The 19448-nt window shown below is 47.3% G+C and overlaps 1 protein-coding gene and 1 long non-coding RNA gene across 7 annotated transcripts in view; one reads left to right on the top strand and one right to left on the bottom strand.

The window, feature by feature from the left end:
* Nucleotides 1–19448, top strand: part of CPLX2 (complexin 2) — an 84347-nt gene that overhangs the window by 1721 nt on the left and 63178 nt on the right. The window contains exon 2 of one of the 3 annotated variants that reach the window (XM_025434351.3): nt 10337–10417. The exons of 1 other annotated variant lie outside the window; for it this stretch is intronic. The gene's annotated coding sequence lies outside the window, so the exon portion shown is untranslated. Of the gene's footprint in view, nt 1–10316; nt 10418–19448 lie in introns of all 3 variants that reach the window. One more of the 3 variants, XM_025434354.3, reaches the window with a different exon arrangement.
* Nucleotides 1–19448, bottom strand: part of LOC118349984 (uncharacterized) — a 68096-nt gene that overhangs the window by 19288 nt on the left and 29360 nt on the right. For all 4 annotated transcript variants that reach the window (XR_007410205.1, XR_004814976.2, XR_004814974.2 and 1 more), the window contains exon 3: nt 12565–12743. This is a non-coding gene — a long non-coding RNA (uncharacterized LOC118349984). The remainder of the gene's footprint in view (nt 1–12564; nt 12744–19448) is intronic.

The raw sequence follows: 19448 nt of genomic DNA, 5'->3' as shown, positions 1-19448 counted from the left end.
AGATACCCACCTGTGGTGAGGATTTAATGAAATGCCTATATAACGAGCTTAGGGCAGTGCCTGGTACACAAAAAGTACTCAAAAAAAAAAAAAAAAGAGCTACCGTTTCTGCTATTATTCCCTCTGTAAACATGCGCTGAAGATCTCTTATATGCACTGGCTGTGCACTGGGGAAACAGAGAAGTGTCCTGGGGAGGGCATAGACCAGCAGAGGAAGCAGAAAAGAAATCAGTTGCAATAGGATGAGATAAGTGCTATAATTAAGGTGAGTACACATGGCAATGGGAGCTCAGAGGCAGGAATGATGAGCTGTGGGGAGACAAGGGGAAAGGTATCTCAAACAGATGGAACTGTGTGTAAAGGCCAGGAGATGTGAGATCAGAGCTACCAGGGTGATGCCAATGTGCTGGAGAGTCCTCGGGATGGGGACTGTGAAATGAGAGTAGAGAGGAAAGCTGTAGCCAGTCCCCAAAGGGCCTTCTGTGATGAAATATTTCAACCGTATTTTAAAAAATAGAAAGAATAGTATAATAAACCCCCACGTATCCATCATCAAGCTTCAACAGTTGGCCGATTTTGTTTCATCTATACCCACACCCACTCTGATCACACTCACACACACACACATACACACAGAGCTTATTTTGAAGCAAACCCAAGACATCATATCATTTAGTGCAGAAAGATTTTAACATCAACAACAACACCCTGCCATTCAAATGTTGTTCTACCTTGGAAGTCTCTAACTCAAGCTATGACTTTCCTTCCACAATCTGTTCTAAATGTTCCTCTGCTTAGCGGCAGGTTTTGAGAGAGGTCCACCCTATGGTGATGAGCCATGTGCATTAGAGAAACTAGTTCAGAAAAAATGGAGGGTCATCAGCCTCAACAGATTTTACCAAGCCAGAATTGTTTATCTCCACTATCTACACTGTGGCTAGAGACCAGTAACTATTTTCACGGCTGACCAAAAGAGAAATTGAGCCCCATAAAGAAAAAGACAAAAGTAAGAGCTTCCCTTTCAAACTAATCCTAACCATAATGTTATGAGAACAGAAAGCTTGAAGTCATGGAAGTCTCTGATTTGAAAATCATCAAACCCAACAGCCACATTTTATAGATGAGGAAGAGTCAGAAATAGAGAGGAATTTACACAAAGTTCTACAGTGCTGAGACCAGAGACAAGACCTTTGAACTCATAATCAAGAGAGTTCTTGTCAGTTCACCATTCTGCCTGGAAGATTAGGTCTTAGAGTTTTTCAAGCCATAAGCTTGGGATGCCATTTCCTTCCCAAGCTCAAAGAGCTGGAAGGAAGAGGGGGAAGTAGGATAAGAAATGTCCTTCCTGGTTCTCAGAGGATGGCAATGTATGGTAGTTGGTCTTTGAGACACCTTGACATGTTTCCCCTCCATATCCTTCTGAAGAATGTCTATGACAGTGGTACCTATATTCTGGCCACTATGTGCATCTCCTCCTGTCTCATCGCTTGGTTCGCATCAACAAATTTCTTCAGTCAGACACCCAGACCTAATTTCTGTACAGTTTTGCCCATCCTGCTTGAATGATGAATATTAAGCCTCTCTTTTTCCATTTGCCCTGAATTGGGCTGCAACATCTCTCTCAGCTACAGACTCTGAGGTACAAATAGTGTTTGGCCCAGGTCCTGGCACGACTCAGAGTTCTTGTGCCTTTCTGGAGCATGAAGTCTCTCCTGTTACTGATGAAATGTGATGACTGTGACAGGTATGTGTGCTCCCATCGGGCTCTGGGCACTTCACAAGTCAGCATTTTGCGTTTCAGGGATGTCCCTGCCTGCAAATGGGGAAGGCAGTATCTCACAAGTCCGAGTCTTAGGTGGGCAAATTAAAGCACACATAAGGAGTTCTAAGCATCTCTGGTGAAGAGAAGTCAGCAGAGAATGGTCAATAAAATTGTCTCACTTCTGGAGTATGACTGTAGGCCAAGCTGTAGGAAGGTGATAAAGATAGTAAATTTCAGTTTGTGAAATTATCCCAGCTTTTAGCCTGAGGTGAGACCAATTCAGATATATTACATACATTATATTATTAAATTATATTTTATTTTATTAAGATTATCCATGTTTTCCCTGCTAGCTACAAGTTTGCATTATGTCATATCACTTTTGTGGAACCTACATTAGTACTCATCTTTGCTAACCAAAAGAAATTTTTTTTTTTTTTTTTTTTTTTAACCAAAAGAAATTTGAAGAGGATTTCACTTTTACAAAAGGGTGATTGCTTCTTTGCTTTACACCATTTCGGTTTACAAAAGGTTTCATAAGAACACTCTACTTTCAGATAGAAGGGGAAAGCTGTATTACATTATATTATCCGGGCCTAGTCGAATTGCAATAGGTAAGATTCCAAAGGGACCTTAGCGAGCATTTATTCCTCTTCCAACATTTACTCATTGAGTGGCTGTTCTGGGTCAGGCATGGTTCTAGGTATGAACAAGACACCTCACGTGCCTGTTCCCATGGGATTTACAGACTTGCAGTAGACATAATTGTTAATAACAATTTAAAAATTAATAAAAAACATTTAAGCAAACAGATAGATAGGAAGGGTCTGTCTGAAATGGCTACGTGAAACTCAAGCCCAAATAACAAGAAGTCAGTCATGTGAGGATGTGGGGCCAAACACTCCAGCAAAGGAAATAGCTCTGGAAGAGGCCTTAAATGTGAGCCTGGTCTCTTTGGGGACAGACAAGAAAAGGCCAGTGTGGCTGGAGCAGGAAGCAAGGGGAAGAGTGGCAGCAAATGAGGGTGGAGAGGGGACAGAGACCAGTCCCTCACACAGAGCCTTCTATGCCAGGGTCAAGATTTGGGATTTTATTCTAAATGCAATGGATTGTCACTGGATGATTTTAAGCAGGAGAGTGATATTAACTGATTTTGCTTTAAAAAGATGCCTCTGGTTACTGCATGGAGAATGGATGATGTGAACCTGCTGGGCTAGGCAAAGAGCAAGCAGAGAGGGTGAGACACAGCTTCACCCATTGAGGTGCTCAGCAACCATTGAAGTGCTCAGCACCCAGCAGAGGAACCAGAATAGCAGAGCCCTGGGGGAAGGGCTGGGGAGCCCTGGGGAGGGATGTGCAAGGCATTGTGGGAACACAGAGCTAAGAACTCATTGAACCTGGGAGGCATCAGGGAGGACTTTGTGGAAGTGGACAATGGCTGTTGGAGCACAGCTAGGAAAGGAGAGAGCAGGACTGGTACCAAGGACAGAGGGCATGAGCTGGCGGCCAGGCTGCCGGGGTTCGAATCCCAGCCACACCATTTCATAGCTGTATGGACTTAACACAAGTTGCTTACTCCTCCGTGTCTCAGGGTCCTCATCTTGAAAGTGGGGATGACAAGAATCACAATATTTATTTCAAGGGAGTTCTGTGAGGATCAAGGAAATTAAATTTTGTGAAGCCCTCAGACAGTGCCTGGCAAGCACTTAGACAGTGCTGTTATGTGTGTTGGTAAATAAAAATGGAGTGAATGGAAGTGGGAGAGCAGGAACCTATGCTGGGAAAGGTCAAGTAGATAGAGCCCAATTCTGAGGGACCTTGAAGACCAAGCCAGAGATGCTCATCTTCTCTGTGAGCAACAAGGGGCCATCAGAGGCCTTGAAGCAGGGGAACCAGGGGAGGAGAGTAAGCTTAAACCCAAAGGCCTGGAGAGGGAGAGGGACCTACCCACAGTCACACAGCCAGTTACGGATGGAGCACTGTCATTGGTCCCCTACTGCTTCAATATTGTAGGAAGGTTAGGGCAGTATATCTTTTGTTCCCCCATTGCATCCTTAGGAACAGAAGGGTGCCTAGGAAATTCTCAGGATTTGCTAAACCAATGACTACATCATGCAAGGAAGATCAGAAACCTTGAATCCTCAAGGTCAGTGTATTTCCAACAGTGGAGAAACTGCCCTCAGGAAAACTGACCAAACTCCTAGTGATATTGACTTGGGGACCTCATGCCCTCTAAACCCCCACTCCCCCTGTGACTGAAGATACTGCTGCCCACACTGCCCCAGACACCCACTCAAGCTGCAACAAGCATTGCTGCACAGGTTCAGAAGTTAATCTTGGTGAAGTGCCTGGCAGATGAAAAGCTTTCCCCAGACATCCAGTGTAGTGATTGCCAATGCGGAGAAAATGTATCTCTACATTTGCAAGAGGCAGGCCTTTGTGTTCCACAAGAAAACAGCCATTAGAATTCTCATCTCTGAATCGTCAGGAAGCTGTGACAGCCTGGCAGGCAAAGGAGGGTCTTGCAGTTCAAGCAGCAGATGGCAAGAGACTCAGAGGAACTCAGATCTAGCTATCCCATTCCTGGACTCCTGCTCTAGGCAGGGTGTGGGGCCAGGCACTTCTCCAAACTGGAGAGAGCCCCAGCCCCTTCATTTCCTGGCCAGTGACTTTGGACAAGTCCCATATTTCTCCGAGCTTCAAGTTCATCAGCTAAACAAGAGGGATAATACTGCTGGCCCCAAACTGGGTCATTTTACTTTTGATTCTGACCGTGTTGGGTTCAGGTTGCAATCCCATTTCGCAGAGCTGGAAACTGAAGCCCAGGGTATGGTTCACTGATTCCTCAATACTCACTGAACACCCATGATTGGCCAATAACTATCTGAGAGCTGAAAAGCCAATGAAGAATAAGACAGACAGGATAAGGTCCATGCTTTCCCTGAGCTCACATTCTAGAGTGGAGACAGAAAAGCAATAAAATTATTTCACAAAATCATAAAGGTGCTAGGAAGGAAATAGGAGAGGATGTATCAAGGAGGCAGGGGCTGTTGGTGTAAGACAGGTAGGGATTTAAGGAACAGGCAATGAAGCTGACATCTAGACAGGGAGAAGCTGCTGGCCATGGGACAAGTGTCGAGGCAGACCGTGCTGAGGTAGGAAGCCGAGGAAGAGAGGGAGCGGGTGGTAGAGATAAGAGCAGAGAGGTTAATAGGAGCTGGAGCAGGCAGGGCCTTAAAGACTGGGTGAAGCAGAGGGGTGGCATAATCTAAACTGCAGTGAAGTCACTTCGCTTCCTCTTCTCACTGGTAAGGGGCCTGATGGAGCAAAGCCACATCAGAGGGATCACCCGGACCCCCATCAGGCCCACAGTTCCTGCTTCCATCTCTAGAGCAGGTCAGCCAAAAGGCAAGCAAAGTGATGGATTCCCCTGCTGAGAAGTAAATGCATCGGCTGGCTGGCTGCTGGGTGGGCACCGCAGCGCCTTGCAGGCAGCATCCTAATGCCACGAGGCAGGAGGGGGCGGGAGAAGCATAGGGCTGGCCAGAACTGGGATGAGGCAAGGGAGAGAGGCACCTGTCTCAGGCACAAAATGTAAAGGTATGTTAAAAAGCTCAGTCATCAAAATGAATAACATCTGGTGCAATATTTTTTAAAAACAAAATTAGTGCCCCCAAAATCCATGATGAATGAAACATTACAATTTTCAAAGAAAGGGGTACCTGCCTTTGGTGGCTCAATTGGTGAAGCATCTGCCTTTGGTTCCAAGGTCATGATCTTGGAGTCCCAAGATCGAGTCCAGGCTCCCTACTCAACAGGGAGTCTGCTTCTCCCTCTCGCTCTCCCTCTCCCCCTCTCCCTGCTCTCCTCTGTCTCTGTCTCTGTGTGTGTCTCTCTCTCAAATAAATAAACATAATATTTTTAAAAATAAACATAAATAAAATTTTCAAATAAGGACAGGATTCCAAAAGGGCCAGGTTGAGGGTAAGACACATGGGGTGAGTCATACATGCGCAGAATCTAATCCTGATTCTGAGATGTTCACTCAACTACAGGGACACTTCCTGGGCCAGGGCTCTGTTCTCACTGGAAGCCAGAACCCAAAACTGGTCTGCTCATGACAAACAGTACGAAACAATTCCCAGTAGGTGCCTCAGGGACCACCCTCTGCCTTGGCTGTGGAGACAGAAGCCCAAGCAGGGACCTCACAGCCAGGAGGTAACACCTGGCATGCAATCCCTGGCACCACGTACTCCCAAGCAGACCTAAGTTCGAAATCACCCCTTGTATGCTATGGGATCCTGAGTGAGGTACATTGCCTCTCAAGCCTCAGTGTCCCCACCCCTAACCCCAGAGCTAAAAAGACCTAGCACCCAGGATTCAATAAGATAATATTTGAAGTCCTCCAGCACCTGGCTGCTGGAAGTGTGGTCCCTGGACCAGCAGCATCAGCATCTCCTAGGAACTCATTAGAAAAGCAGAATCTCAGCTGCATCTCAGACCCACCCAACCCCCCTCTCCCACCAGGGATTGGCATGCGTGGAAAAGCCTGAGATGCTGCTCAATTCTTGGACTTTGAAGATGCTCAATAAACAAATGATAGTACTGCCCCTTTGCCCACCCACCAAACCCTGAAGGAGATCCTGACTTCGGGCAAGGGGAAAAACTTGAGCAAAAGAGAGAAGAAATCTGAGGTGAGCACCTCATTAAATATTAAGTGGTCAAGTTTTAAAGCTGAGCTCCTTCTATACAGAACCATATCAGCCTTCCCTTGTTCATCTGGAAAATGGGAATAATAGCAAATACCTTACATGGTTGTGGTGAAGACGAAATCACATAATATGAGTAAAACCTTAGCACAATGCTTGGCACACAGTAGGTGTTCAGTAAATGCTTGCTGGTTGTGGGAGAGGTGGAGGGGGTTCAGTAAATGCTTACTGAGCACAGCCCATGTGATGAAATAGGTCACGTTTGCATAGCTCCTTGCCACTTATATTTTCATTTATACCATTTCAATTGACTCTTCTCATAACCTCTTGGGCACAATACCATGAAATATATTCATTTTACAGAGGGAAAAAAATCTAGGCTCAGAGAGGTAGAGTGCTTTGGCCAAGTAAACCAGGATTTTTTTTTAAATTAATTTATTTTAGAGAGAGAGAAAAAACAGGAGCAGTGGGCAAGGAGCAGAGGGGACAGAGGGAGAGAAATAGAGGGCTGGTGGAGCATAGAGACCCACTCAGGGCTTGATCTCATGACCCTAAAATCATGACCTGAGCTGAAACCAAGAGTTGGATGCTTAACTTACTGAGCCACCCAGGTGCCCTGCAAACCAGGATTTAAACCCCCAGAATCTGACACTAAAATCTGTGCCAGCAACAGAGCATCCAACCAGTAACCATGGGGAAAGGTCAGAAATGGAATAAGATAATATTAGACTCTAGAGATGGTGTTGTTCAATCTCCTTATTGTACAGAAGAAAAACCTGTGGCCCAGGGAGGGGAAGAGGCTCATCCAAGATCACTCAGAGTGGCAGCCCAGGGGTCAAAAGCCAGCTCACCAGGCTGCAAGTCCAGAGTCCTATCCTGAGTCCAAACCCATGTCCTGCATCTGATTAGCCAGCCTCTGCCTCATGAACCCCGGGCTGTGCGGTGGGGGTGCCCCAGGCTGGTTCCCGGAGCAGGTCTAGTGGACCGGAGGCATTCCAGCCCCACCTTCCTTTCCAGGTCAATCTGGAAGAGAGTGCAGAAGCCCTCGTTGCCAAGGTGAGGGCTGTGAGGTTGCTAGGACACAGTTTGGGAGCAGTCAAGTGGCAGAGGAGGGCTTGGCTGGGGCTGGGGCTGGGCCTGGGACAGAGACTAGGACCTGCCACAACCTTCTTGAGGGTTGGGGAGGACCTCCAATTCCACAGGGCGGATCAGCCAATGGGAGAGTTGATTTTCACAGACCCTCCATCTCCATGCACCACCCAAGCCAGGCAGAGTCTGATTCTCCCTCTAGCCCAGACCTCATCAAGCACAAGTCCTGCTACCAATCCTCCCATCCCCCCACTCCTGCCCCTGCCCCAGGAAGGAGCTCCCTAGAGCACAAGGCTGAGCCCTGCAGTGGCTCTCCATCATCCTCTGGGTGAAGCCCACGCCCCAATATAGCTCCTTATAACCTGCCCCAAAAACTTCCACCCTCATCTTTCTCCCCAAGAATCTGGCCAAACGAAATTCCTCCAAGTGAGACCATGCTTCCTCCACACCTTTGCAGATGCTGCTCCCTCTAACCTGGAAAGCTCTTCCTGCTCCTCTGTCCTCTGAGCCTCAGCTCAAGACTCACCTTCTCAGGGAAGCCCTCCCCTGATACCTCCTGGCAGTGTGGCACCTCTGACAAACGTGCATTTAGGGGGATGTCACGCTGTATTTTAACTCTCTGCTTTCCTGTTTGTATCCCCGTTAGACTGTGGGCTTTTTACGTCTCACTCCTAGAGTGAGACCCAGGTTCCAACTGTGCAAGATCAGGACTTCTCTGAGTCTCTGTATCCTCCTCTGTGTGATGGGGATTGTGACCTTGGCCTTGCCAGGCAAATGGGAGCATTCACGCTTGTGGATGTGAAGGGCTTGGCCCATCACAGATTCACTGAAAGTGCTGCTGCTGTCGCCCTGTTGTTTATGTCAATACCACGAGCACCCAACCCAGCATGCTCACCTGACGTGGTCTCAGTGTACCCCTCACCTGCACCGGAGAACGATAACTGCCGTGTGAATGGGCTCGGAGAACAGTGAAGCCCCATTCAAGTGTACGTCATAATAATTCCAATCCTTAGCACTCTGGATCCCCACAAGCCCTTAGACCTGAGTCATCCTGACACACTCTGCCTGCCCCTTTGAACAAATGGCTTTATTCACTGAACAAAAGTTGAAGTACCTACTCTGTGTCAGGCAGTGTGCTAGCTGTTGGGGACTCAGCAGCAGGTAGACGTTAAATACATAATTGTACCACCTTTCTTTCCTGGCCTCCTTACAGGTCAGCCTCCCCACCCGGAGCACAGATGGCTCTGCCAGAGGCCAGGGAGGCCACCTTTTGCTCCAAGGTGCTCCTTGGGCAGTCAGCAGGCTGGCAAACACTCCCTCCCCACTTCCCCACCCAGCCAGTCAGAGAACAGTCACAGCTGCCCGGTTTCTAATCTAGTCACTAGTTTTCAATTCAAATATTATCAGGATCCTGAGAGCCAGAGCATACTTGCCCTTTTCCCTGCGGTGTCGCCAGCATTTCGAACACAGCCTGACAGTCATTCAGCCACTATTTACTCATTCATTCACTCACCCAACAGATATTTATCAAGTCCTGCTAAGTGCCGGGCTCTGGGGAATCGGCGGGGCCCTTCCTCACTCAGCTCCTAGTCTAGTGGTGGGACTGGGACAGGAGGAGATTTTAGGAGGAGGTAAGAGTGCCTTGGAGCTGTGGAGACCGAGAGGTTAGGTGCCGTGTTCCCAGGATGGTCCCAGAAGACCACCAGTCCAAGGAAGGCGCTAGGGTCAGCTGATTGGTTGGAATCCGTGCTTCACCCGTACTGTATCTATGATCCCAGGCACATCCTCAGTTCCCATTTCTGGAAATGATACAGAATGTTCCCTTCCTTGAGTCACAGCAGGACTGTGGTTAAAGGAGGGAGGGAAAACAGTGGAGGACATGGCACCATGTTGTACACAGGTGCCTGCGGTTGCTGGAGCTTTAGCATCCAGCCAGGAGAGGCCCTGATTGCGGGGCGCTGGAGGGGGGATGGCCTAGAGTGGGGACTGTGGGTTCTCGCCTGGCCCCACACTCACCCCCAGGGGAAGCAGAGCAGATGACCTCCCCTCTCTGCACCTGTGTGCTCCTCTGTAAAATGGGAGAGCATCAACCTCAGTAACCCTAACTCTGAGAAGGCAAACCTAGCAACCTTGCAGAGCACTGTTCAGTCGACTCATGCAAGGCTCTGGAGATGTCATGGAACCTGCCCTTGCCTTTTACGGAATGTTTGGTGCCTCCCAGGGGAAAGCAAGGGAAGGTAACTAAAATTTGAAGGGTTACAACATAATAGATATCTTCACAGATATTCCTTGTCAACAAGGACAACAGTGATTACAACAAGCGCTTATGTGGCACTGAATGTATGAGGTCAACACTGTTTGCAGTTCCATTTTATACATAAGGACACCGAGGCTTGGAGAGATGTCATGTATTCTCCCAAAGCTAGAATTCAAACCCAGATATGACTGACAGTAAACCCCATCCATTGACATGGATCAGAAATCACATTTAAACCAGAAAGCAGTGTGGTCAGGGGTACCATACAAGCATTGCCTGAGCCAGTGCCCAAGATGGGTAACTGGTATCAGGGGAGTAGGTGAGGTGGGGCCAGGGGTTGGGTCTGATGCCAGGTAGGGTCCCATCTTGCCCAGTCCTTTGCTGGAACCCAGGGGATCAGTGGTGGCCTTAGGAGAAGCAAGGGCATGTCCTCAGTGGAGTCTGGGGTTCAGTGCCCTTTCAGGAAGCCAGCTCAGAAGTCCTCTCTTCTCACCTTTAGCACCCTCTCTCCTGCTCCAGGAAGCTGTACATTTCTGGCATGCCACCTGCTCTGCTCGTTGACTGAAGGCTCCTATATCTCAGCTCAGCCAAGAAGCAAAGGTAAGGGTACTTCCCAGGGTCATGCCCATGGGTGGTGTTCAGGGCCTCCACTCCTGGGGCCCTATTGAAGGGGGTCATGATGACATTTCCCCTCTGTGATCACCAAGAACACTTCTAAGTAGAAAGGGGTTGGATCAACGGGGCAATGTGGTGGAATGGTGCTAGATTGCATCGTCAGAGCCATTTACAGCAGAGAGGCACTTTCTTGTGCATTAGACCTTTGGGAGTATTGTCCCCAGTTTACAGATAAGGAAGCTGAGGCACAGAGAGGGGACAGCATTTACAGCTGGCAGGCAGCTAAGCCTGAATTCTCACCTACATTTTCTTGACTGTATCCCAATATGTGGCCTGTGCATGTTGTCTGTGCTTGGTACATGCTTTAAGAATGAATGAGTGAATTAGTGAGCTGCTCAAGATCAATGGCAGGGCAGAACAAGGCTGGAACCTGGCTCTCTTGTCACCCCAGTTCCTATATTCTTTCTGCTAACTGTGGCTTCCTGCGCTGATGAGCTCAACACTACCCACCCCCCAGCCTGAACCCTCACCCCAGCATCCCAAACATCTCAAATTGGTGTCCATTACCCCTCCTGCTGCAGACAGAGGATGAAGGTGGAGTGGTTGGCCTCAGCCCCTCTGTCAGATGGCCCCCAAGCTTGGATCACACCCAGAGTCCCTTCATCCACATCGCCTCTTCCCCACCACCCACTACCAGTAATCCAATGTGCATAGTTGTAAACTTGTTTCTTTAAATAAACAGTCTTGAGTTTCATACCAAATAGTCTTTTAAGAGGAGGAACGTCTCCAGGCCACCTCGTATTTAGCATACAGTGAGCCACATATTTGCACAGAGAGAGTGTGTGTGGATATAGAGATCGCTTGATCGCTATAGATATCGTTGCTCATCCAGATGGGAGCTATTTATGATGCTGAGTCACTCGCAATGAATGCCACTGAGGGATTCCAGGCTGGGCTCTGAGCCCCAGCACCACAGACCTCATGGCTCTCTGCCTCATCCTCATTCTTCACAAATGAGAGAGACAGAGGGAGAGTGTCCCCCATCTCAGTGCAGGGACAGAAGGAGACATTTTTGCCACAAGAAATAAAGACTTTCTCATAACCAGGTTCTATTTCAAATCCTTGTCCTCCATCCAGAACACCACACCCTTACAGAGCATCTAGTCCAATTCCTTCCTTGTATAGGAGGGAAAACTGGGACCCGAAAAGGGAAGGACCTTGACCAGTGTCACACAGCAAGTCAGTGACAGAACTGGTCCTAGAGCTCAAGTCTTCTGATTGCTGCATGGGGGCTCTGTCCTTTTCCCTGGCCATCTTCTTCAGTTTTATCTCCAATGTCTTAGCATTTCAACCTCTCCAGAGCTTCCTGTCCTCTGAAAACTTGGAGATATCACTGGGTACTTCTTTCTTTGGGCTTCTCCAGGAGAAGAGCTAAGTCTGGTTTTTGGGGGGCTATCCCCCATACTTACTGCAAGAACTGCACACACTGGGCACTCAATGCATGTGCCTCAGGTGTTATATAAGACCAAACTCAGCACCAATTCTTGGGGAACCCTAGTTCTTCATTTGAAAAAGCATCCATTTATCCCCACCCTCTCTTTCTTGTCTCTAGAAGCCAGTTCTCTATCCATGCAAAAATAGACTCCCTCCCACTCAACACCCACCTCTGCCCAATTCTATAATGAATCAATTTTATTAATAGGCTTTAGGATGGAAATTTGACAAAGGCTTTTTGTGAAAGTCACCCTTTATCTCCCTATATAGTTCACTTCTCAAAGAATTCTAATAAACTGGCTCAGTGAGATTTTGCTTTATATAAAATATTCATTAATCCATTCTTTCCCTCCACATGAAAGGTGTTTGTTTAAACAACCTTTATTATGGATGCTATCCAGTTGTTTCAAGAGACAGTGGGATGAGAAAGAAAGAACATGGGCTTTGGAATTAGCACTGGTTTAAATTCTAACTGGCCATGTACTGGTTTTGTATCTACAATGATTGTTGTGAGAATTAAATGAGATAATGTCTATAAAGTGTCTAGCACATGGTAAGTGCTCAATGCAAGTTTGTGAATAAGTGAATGACTCAGGACCCATATGAACCATATCCTAAAGGATTAGGGACCAACTGACCTGCAATCTGAAGTCTTGAAGTCATGCAATCCCAGGAGGGTAGTTTGAGAAGTCTTGAGGAGCAAACTCTAGATATTACATTGCTGGTTGCGATGTCTCCAGGCTAGAAAAGGAAGCTCTTTCTCCAACCCCTTGTGCAAGGATTTCCCTCAGCTCATGGAAAAATCAGAGTCTGGAATCTAGGTTCAAAACAGAAGACTCCTTGAGAGTAAACATTGTGTCTTATTAACTGTTGGATTCTACTTCTCCCAAAACTAGAACCTAGCTCAGGGTAGTACAAATAGGCAAAGAGATACACAGTAAGTATGCATTGAATTAAAATGAGTGAGTTGAGTTGAGTTGAGTTGGCTTAACTTGACTTGTTTTGGGTTTGCTAATAGACCCAACTCTAGGACCTACCAAGGAAAAAGCTTCCTAGCACTCAAGCTTAGCTTAGCCCAGGTCCCACAGCACAGGAGAAACCCCAAGGGTGATGGTTCTGGGGACATTCAGGGCCTTCCAAAGATGGAGGCATCTTGGAGAGAGCCAGGGCTGTAGCCAGGGCTGAGGAAAAAGGGTAGAAATTTTGGCTTGGTCAGAGGGCAGGCACCATAAGGCTGAATGTCCTTTAGTAATCTTTAAAACTTATTGGAAATCAGACAGGATCTTCCTATATTTTTAGAGTGACAGATTCTTCTCTTCATGGCAGAGAAAGGTCCTTTAAGGGAACCCACTTCAGTGGGAGATCTCTAGGTTGGAGCAGGGGGTAGTCATAGACTGCCATGAGGGTAGAAGGCAGGCTGAGGCCAGGAGCCAGTCAGAGCTCCATATTGCAGATGCTGGCACAATTGTAAATTGGAGTGAGGTTTTGGGGGTCTGAGTATGGTATGATTCTAAGTCCAGACTTAAATCAGGCATTAGTTGCTAAAGGAACAGTGACCCAAGAACCATAGGGGGGAATCAGACAAGACCTCTGGCACCACTGGGGTCCCTTCAGTGGCTCCATCTCAGGCACTGCTTCATACAGGATGCAACCAGGTACCTAAAGGAGGCAGGACCTGAGACAACAATAAGACTCAGATGAACAGGGGCTGCTCGACATCTTATTCCATTTGACTGTGTCTATCCATCTCCCATATGAGCTTGGGAACCCATTAAAGACACTACATCTATTCCTCTTGTATTATCTAAAAATATGGATACAGGTTAGACATCAGTGTTCGATGAATGAAAAATTAGGTCAGAGGAAGCCTTCAACACCAATGGAAGATTTCAAGATAGTAAGATGGAAAATTTTAAGATTTCAAAATGGCAAAGGTCCAAAGTAGCAAGGCCCAGCCAGGAAAGATAACACAGACCCAGAAGTTGTCCCTCAGGAATTTGGCTCATGAGGAAAATTGGACTAAATGAAGTCAAGAGATAGGGTGGTGCTATGTGGGTTTAAAATAACATTCCTCAGAGTCCTGGGCTTCTGAGACAGGTTCTCAAGGGCCATTGTATGATGGATTAGGGCAAGAGAAGTTCCCCCCCCCCCCCCCAAAAAAAAAGAAGCTCTGCATCCAACAATCCCATTTAAATAATTCTTTAAAACCCCAATTTTATCTGCTTTATATATTGGATTTCCAAACACATTTTCATTTTTAACGGATTCTTTGGATTTAAAAAAAATCCATTTGGAAAGGACTGATGTTGAAAGAACCTTGGCATTTGGAGTTAGACTGTCTGGATTCAAATCTCAGCCCCAAGCCTTTCTGCCTGTGGGACTTCAGGAAGAGAATCCTTTGAGCCTCTACATTCTTACCTATAAACCATCCTTCCAGAAATGTGTGAGAATTAACTAAGGAGCTACAGTATTTCCCAAGGGCAGGTACATGGGTGATTGATGGTGTACACAATGATTTTAAGTGGTAGATGGAAGAACATTTATTATTTTAATAGCTCACAATTGATGTATGTTAGAAAAATATAACTGACGCACCAAACTCTGTGATTTATGGAAAAAATATGGCATATCCTTTTGAAATAAAATTCTGAGCTTTCTAAAAGACAAATCAATTTAAAGAAAACTACAAGGTAAATGAATAGTACCGATATGGCAGAAATTATGAAGGTGGTAGTTGAATGAATGAAATGTAGGGAAAACTGAGATAATCTGAGTAAAATACCTATCAGTGTCTGTCACTTAGGAAGGGCTCTAAAGACTTCATTCTTGTATTCTTCTCTCAATTCAAGGGCTAGACCTAGAACCAAGTTCATCAACTGGGGCAAGGTAAGCACCCAGGCCTGGTCAGCCTGGAATAGTGTGGTGGGTACAAGTGGGGAGCCATGGTCAAGTCCGGACAGACAGCTAGCCACAGGATCTTGGAGCAGGCACAGGCTAGAAAGGAACTGCTTTCCACAGAGTGGGGACTAACCATCAGTGGTCCATGATGCCATTTTAAGAGTTACTCAGGCACAAGTTAAGTAGCCCTGGGAGAGAGTTATCTCCTTGTCGGTTGATTACATCAGGGAGGAAATCTCAGTTGAGGTTAGCATCCACTTAATGCCTCTGTAACACTTACTGGTCTTCCTTTTGGACAAAGAGGCCCAGATTTCCAGCACAGTATCCCTCTGAAATTAAATAACAATGTTGTATTTTCTGTGTCCTTGTTTTTACCATTATCTTCCATTTATAGAACATGATGCAGGTTTCTTGTTTATGAGAATGATCAGCATGTTCCCCTTAGATATATATGTATTAAAGGTTAAAAAGTCAGTGCGTTATTTTTGTTTGGTGTAAAGTGAGTAATAGTACAAGATGATATATGCATGGAAACAAGATAAAGGTGGTCTTGACCGAGAGAAAAGCCAGTCTGTCAGAAGCACTGAGAGGAGTCCCACAGCTCTAGAGCCCCTGCTGGGCTCACAGGCAAGATGTCTCCAGACTTATCTACAGACTTAGGTTAAGCCTTGTCCTGGGGAGGCAGAGAGGGCCCCCATCCTAAGGAGCCAGACTGCTGGACAAGTGACTCTGAGCCTCCAGACTAAGCTGCTAGTTCAGGGATGACAACAGTGGCCCAGCAGCAGTCAGTATAGTCAGGGCTACCCCCAGAGGGTGTGCCTGGAAGAAATACCAGTCCTCTGGTTTCTGGTGAGGCTGGGACTGCAAAGGATGACCTAGTGGTTCCAGAAGAGGAGAGGGAAGATGCTAAGGGTAAGGAAAAGCCTGCCTCTACAGCCTATGTAAGCTTGGCTTGGCATTCAGGGGAATCCAGTGTGAACCCAAACCATTCACACCTGCCTTTGAGAGGGGCTGTGTATGATTGTTGGTAGCAAATAACAGAAACCAAATCATACAGAACCAGGGGTTATTGAGAAGTTATCAGATAGCATCTAGAAGCAAAAGGCTGGGAATCAGACCCAGGAAAGGACAGGAACCAGAACAGACCAGGGCTCTGGCAGCAGGAACTGAGGCCAGTTTTTCTGAGTTCTTCCTGTGGGATATATTAGCCACTATGTCTGTTCCTCCTTGCATCACTCTGCTCATGATCCATAGCCCCAGGAGGGGCACCAGCTGGCCTGGCTTGGGTCCTGTTTCCTCCGCTTAGCCAGCAAAAAGCATGAAGCTTGATCAAACCCCCTCCAAGATTTAAACACTGAGGAAGGGGTGACTCTCAAAAAGAAAATCAAGGGACTATTTCTAAAAAGAGGAGACCTGGACTCTGGGCAGCCAAAAGCAGCAAATGTCTACTATGAGGAGCCAAGGGAGGAGTGAACAATGAGGTCCCCTAGGCCCAACTCTTTGGAGCCATCCCTGGGGTTTCCTTTTGCCCACACTGGCTGGACCAGTGTGGTCCTGATTTGGGGCCAGTAGTCAGCCATAGTCAAGACAGGAGCCCCTCAGACTTCTAGGGAGGGGCTTCTGGATCCTCTAATGAGCTGTGGGAGGGAGAAAGCTAGATAAGCCTGTCCCTTAGCCCCATGGCTGAAAAGGATCTCTGGGTTGAAGAAGTCTAATGAGGATTACTCACTCAGGGGCAGCAAACCCAATTGTCTGCAGGGCTGGCCAAGAGCAAATACATGAAAGGAATTATGGTGATCTGGAAAATGCATGCCTGTCTAAGGGGGCAGCCACTGCCAGCTCCAGATAATTCTTGCTATACAGACTCATGGCCTCAGTTGTTGGTCGATATCCTGACTTTTTAAAGTAAATCCCCAATTCCAGATTTTTTTATGAGACTCCTCCTTTTAAGTATTGCTAACTCTCAGAAAAAGTTTAAATACTGTGTTGACCAAACAATACAAACCACCAGTTTGTGACCACTGAACTAGCTTCTCTTCATCCACTACAACTCAACTAAGAAGTCACTTCCTCCAGGAAGCCTTCTGTGCTTGTCCCTCCCTCTGCTTTGCCACCCTTTCTCTGGATTCCCACAGACCCTGTATTTCCTCCTATCACAGCACTCCGAGTTATAAAAACTCATTTGTTTCCATCTGCTGCTCTTTAACTATGCTTCCTAGAGGGTGAGGGTACCCACCACACCTCCCATCCATGCCCTGCCTAGTGCCTGACACATTTGAGGCACTGTGGCATCAATAAAAGGGGAGATATGGGGACTGCAGTCAAGATGGCTGGGTTAAACAATGGCAATGAAGGAGTCCTGAAACCTCTGTGACTTTAATATAAGAAAGGCATGTGTCTCCCTCATCTCCTGTGGAGCCAAGCAGTTGTCCAGGTAGCTTCCTTCCAGGCGATGACTCAGAGACCCAGGCTGGCTCCCAGGTTGCCAGGGGAGGAGAGCCAGCCGAGGACTCCCACCCACTCCAATACGTCAGCCTATAAGTGGCATTTGTTGGCTCCCTTCACAGTGCCTTGGTCAGAACCAGTCCTGTGAGCTGTCTCACTTCAAGGGCAGAGCCCATGGGACCCACTAAGTCCATGTCTCTGTGGCACAGACCCGGGGCAGCAGCTGCCAGTGCTGAGGCTTCCTGGGGTCCAACAGGTAGACTCCAGCTGCTGGTGGGCAGAGGCAGCCAGGGCCCATGGTTCATGGGAAGCAATGAGACTCTTCATAGTCAGCACATAGAAGCCACCTCTTAATTTGTACATTTAACTCAAGACATCTGGAAAAATGGGACGAGCATGAGGAGAGAGTTTCATTAGCTTGAGCTTTCCACCTCTCCTTATTTTCCAATCAGTAAACATTAGGAAATGGAAATGAAGTTGATGGAAAATAGAGGTCAAATGCCAATGAGCAACCCATTTAGAGTGAAATTGCCACCTGGCCCCCTTAGCATCTCATTTGAGGTCCATGACGACCTGGGAGTGACTGCAGCTGCTCACAGGACCTGTCTCTTCTGTGATCAAATGCCAGTGCACTCAGGGAACCCAATCCCTACTGTCAGCCTTGCCCAGAGCTTCAGCCAATGGTGCGTTCCCCAGGCCCCACCCGGGGGCTCCAGGGCATTTGCCAAGCCTTTCATCAGCCTGGGAGCAATGCAACAAACAGCTAATGTTGCCTTGGAATGTAATCATGGGATTTTAGAGATGCTCTAGAAAGAGGGCGAGCTTGGGAGCCAGGATGATCTGGGTTCAAATTTCAACTCTTTCCTAGTAACTCAAATTCCTAACAAGACCTTTCACTTCTCTGAGCCTCAGATTCATCATCTCTAAAATAGGCACAATGATAACACCTTCCTCCCAGACTAGCTGTGCAAAGTCTATGAGATTACATATGTAAAGAGCCTGGTACACAGAACCTCAGTTGATGTCCTTTCCCTTCCTTTTCCCCATTGGGCTGGAGGGATAAAGTCTAACCTCCCACCCATATCACCCCCAACTGCAGCCAGCCAGTTTCCATTTGCATGCTTCTGGTGACAAGAAGCTCACCACCACACCCTCACCTCTTAAGCATCCCACTCCACTTTCAGATCACTCCCATGGTGTTTGTGGTGAAAGGATCCAATGTCACTAGGGTCTAGGCTTTGAGGGCTTTGGGCAACTAGCCCAATTCTAACCTCTGGCTGACCAGACACTGCCTTGGCCCCCAGGAGTTATCAGGGGAACTGATTGCAGTAAAAATGGAGGACTTGGGGACGCCCGGTGGTTCAGCGCTTTAGCACCTGCCTTTGGCCCAGGGTGTGATCCTGGAGTCCCAGGATCGAGTCCCACATCAGGCTCCCTGCAGGAAGCCTGCTTCCCCCTCTGTCTATGTCTCTGCCTCTCTCTCTGTGTCTCTCATGAATAAACAAATAAAATCTTTAAAAAAAAAAAAAAAAAAAAAGGACATGAGGGTAAGGGAATGTGTGTCCATTTCCCAAAGAGAAGACAAAGAAATCCATCACATGGGAAATAGGATCGATCACAACTGGAGACGTTTATCCCAGAGAAGAGAAATCTCTCAGAGACTGTCACAAAACAATGATGGAGGTTTAGCTTGATTAAATGAGGGGAGCATGAGAGGGGCAAATAAGATCCCCAAATAAGAATGTCTGTTCCTTCATTCATTCTGCAAACACTCAGTTTGTCTTCCATGCCAGACCCCCCATACTGAGCATTGAGGACAGAGAGACTAATCAGCCACAGGCCCTGATCTTATGGGAGTGGGCAGGGATGTAATACTAATATTAAAACCACATGGGGGAGTGTGGAATGGGACCATGAGAGATCAGAAGAGGAGGGGTACCTGGCCCACCCGGGGATGGGGTGTCCAGGAAAGGATGAGGAGACAGACAAAATGGGGAGAAAGGGATGCCTGCCTGGCTAAGGGACAACATGAGCAAAGGCCCAGAGGTGAGAAATAACCTGGCATGAGGGAAGACCTACCCACTGTCCCAGAAGTGATGACGGAGGCCAGAGCAAGCAGCAGAGGGCCTTGATGATGGCAATGGAGCCAGGACCCTGTCCTAGGCTAGAAGGGCACCGT

Source organism: Canis lupus, chromosome 4 (assembly GCF_003254725.2).
Source record: "Canis lupus dingo isolate Sandy chromosome 4, ASM325472v2, whole genome shotgun sequence".
In the NCBI taxonomy this organism is placed as follows: Eukaryota; Metazoa; Chordata; class Mammalia; order Carnivora; family Canidae; genus Canis; species Canis lupus.
This window is presented reverse-complemented; position numbering and strand designations above follow the sequence as displayed.